Source organism: Arachis duranensis, chromosome 1, assembly GCF_000817695.3.
Source record: "Arachis duranensis cultivar V14167 chromosome 1, aradu.V14167.gnm2.J7QH, whole genome shotgun sequence".
NCBI classification, from domain to species: domain Eukaryota; kingdom Viridiplantae; phylum Streptophyta; class Magnoliopsida; order Fabales; family Fabaceae; genus Arachis; species Arachis duranensis.
Genome location: NC_029772.3, coordinates 97299147 through 97302572, shown reverse-complemented (window position 1 = coordinate 97302572; position 3426 = coordinate 97299147).

The following is a 3426-nucleotide window of genomic DNA, read 5'->3' as shown; positions in this document are numbered from 1 at the left end:
TATTTTATTTTTTTTTTAAAAAAAATCTTAACCTAATTAAAAAAACGTGAACATGGAAAAATAATTGTAAAAAATTTAATTAAATTTAGTTATAAAAGGTCCATGAAAAGTACAAATCTCTTCTCAAAAACAAAATCCAAAAAACGCTATTTGCATTTGAGCTAATCCAGTTGCATACTCTTCTAACAATTACCCATACGTGCGATCAATTAAATCAAATTAAAGTTATTTTTGCTTTGTGTTACAAGAAATTCAAAACCGAGTTCTGAAAAATAGAATCTAATTACTTTAGGTGAGTGATAAATTCAAAAAATTTTGATAGAAGAGATAAAATTTATATAATATGATAATAATTTTTATAATAAAAATAATATGTGTATATAAAAAATTAAATATTAAATTATTTATTAATCACTATATATCTGTACATATGTTGTTTAACTTATTTTCAATGTGTATTTTATATTTTAATATATATTTTATACGGATAGTTATTTTTTATATGCATATAATATGATTATTGTTAAGATTATATTTTGTTATTGTAAAATACGATTAGCCTTTAAAATATCTAATATACAAATTAAAACATTAAAATAGAAATTAAATAATATTATATAATTTAAAATTCTATTATTTTAGGTTTTATATTTTTTAAAAATTAAGTAATTTTTTTTAAACACTACAATCAAAATTTTTCTCTTTTTATATATATTATCACTAAAATTATTTAAAAATTCACTTTCCAACACAATTAGAAGTCGATTCTTATTGATATTTATAGTTAGAAAAATTCTTTCAATTAATATAGTTGTTACGTAAAAATTAAAACTAATATTAAAAAACCCATATCATCAATAGACAAACTCGATCTTAATTTAGGCCAAATTAGAATCACCAAGCAACAAGCAACGAGAAATTGCACAGAAACTTTTACAACAAAATTTCACAACAAAAAAGAAGAAGAAGATGAGGATTGAATTTCAATTTACTAGTTCAACCACAGCAGCTACAAGCAACGTCAATAGAAATTACAGATCAAACCACAATTTAGAACGGCGAGTGGGGAGGACCAGCAGAACAGCGGCAGCGGTGAGGGTCGTGGAGCAGCGGCGAGGACACGGGAAGCAGTGACGAGCGGCAAGGAGAGCGGTGAGGGGCGAGGACTAGAAGAGGCGGCAAGGACCAGAAGCACTGGTGACAGTGGAGGACACGAATCCATTCAGCTTGCGCATCGCTCCCTCTCTCTCTTCGCGGTCAGCGACGGTGGCTCAACGATGTCGACGAGCCCAGTACGATGATGCGTCTCAACGGCGACGACAAGCCTAGGACTACGACGGCCTCCGCCCTTTCCCCTTCGTGATCCCGTCCCCTTTCTTCTCCCCCCTGGTGGTCCCTTCCCCCATTTAACCCGTTTTTAGTAATAAAAAATAAAATTGAGACAAAAATGACGATTTTAAAATTAAGTTAAACTTTAAAGATGATTTTGTAAGTAAAAAAAGATTCGAGACGGAAAAAATTTTCAACCTTTACCTTAAGGACAAAAATTGTACTTAACCCGTTTGCTTAATTTTTTATAAAAGTTTTTTTTTATTTGTCTGATGCTATTTTTTTCACTTAACCAATAATAGAACTCTAAACATTTTGAATATAGAGCTATAATATTATGTCATAAAATTACTTCTCTCAAAAACTTAAACGGATAGAAAAAAGACAACATAAATAATTACATCTCTAACAAATATTAACAAAAAAATAAAATAATGTTCTACAACTAAGAGATTTGTCCAACCAAGTTTAACCAAGTTATTTATATACACGCTCCCTTAACGTGTAACATACTTTTAACATAAATGGCTTCTCTCTCAACATTTTCTACAAATTTCGTTTTTTCTCTTTGATTTATTTGCGTTCTCTACGAATTTCTTTTTTTTTCTACGCGTTCTCTGCTAATTTTGGCTCTCTCTCTATAATTTTTTGCTTTTAGAATAAATGTTGTTTGATCTGAATTCGTTTTCGATCAGACGGTAAAATCAAGCATTAAAATTAAATTTATATAGGTTTTTCGTTCAAAAATATCTTAAGTTAAGATCAGTTTAATAAGAGCAAATTGAATTATTATTTCGAATCAAATCAAGTGGATGAGGTTTGGTTAGTTTTTAGTTAATGCAGTTCGTTAGTAGTTGATGTTCGTATAGTTGTTTTGTCTAAGAGTTGAATAATTTTGTTTTTTTTTGTTGGTAAAAATCAGTGTTATGGTTAAAGGTTTGAATTTAAATGGAATGTAAGAGTTTTTAATTGTTTTTTTGCTGAATCTATTTATGTTACATTTAATAGTATTTTCGGTGCATTTTGAAACACAATTTGCTGTAATATAGAATTGTTTTTGGTGTCGTGCTTATAAGTTTTTGGTGTTTTTGGTTTTTGGTGTTAGTTTGTTTCAAAAATTCGGATAACTTTTAACACACTTGAAGAATAAGTTGTTGTTGCTTTTTTTTTTATCTCATTCTTCTTTTTTTTCATCTTTCTCTTTAATTATCATTATTATCGTCATCTTCTTTTTATATGTATAAGAATTCAAATCTAAAATGCACCAAAATTCTTTACTGATGACGAGATACAAACACACTCCGTTTAAAAAAAGTTCAAACAAAAAGTACACCTTATTTAAATCCAAAATATACCGCAATTACTTAATGACGATAATACACAAAAAAAACACAGTTCAAAACAAGTTTAAACCAAGAGTACACCATATTTAAATCCAGAATGAACTTAAATTCAAATATAAAATGCACCGAAATTTATTTAATAATGACAACACACAAACAAACTCAGCACAAAATAAAAATTCACCTTATTTAAATTCAGAATGCACTAAAATTACTCAATAATAACTCAAAACTCCTCCTCTTCCTTCTTCTTCTTCATTGTTACCATATTTTTTTTTCTTTTCTTGTTTATTTTTTCTTCTTTTACCTCCTCATTATTCTTTTAACAAGAATAAAAACAAGAAAAAATTAAACAAAAAAACGTATAATAATATAAAATTACTAAGCATACGAAGAGACAGGAAAAAGGAAAAAAATGCAACGATAATAATAAAAGAATAAAAGAACGATAAAAAAGAAACACGCGAAAAATAATAAAGAACTCCAAAAAAAAACGAAGAACAAGAAATAAGAAAAATACAAAAAAAAAACGTTTACACAGTTAAAATGTATATCTACGCTCCACTAATGTTACTTCACCTTTCATACATACCATCCAATAAAAAACAAGCACAGATTAAATATTGTTAGTAGTTACTTGACATGACACTAAGATCAAACGATCCAACGGTATTTGTATGCATGCATAATTAACATTATAGGATTTTTTAGAATAAATAATTTACTTATTTTTTTATTAAAATATATAATTTAT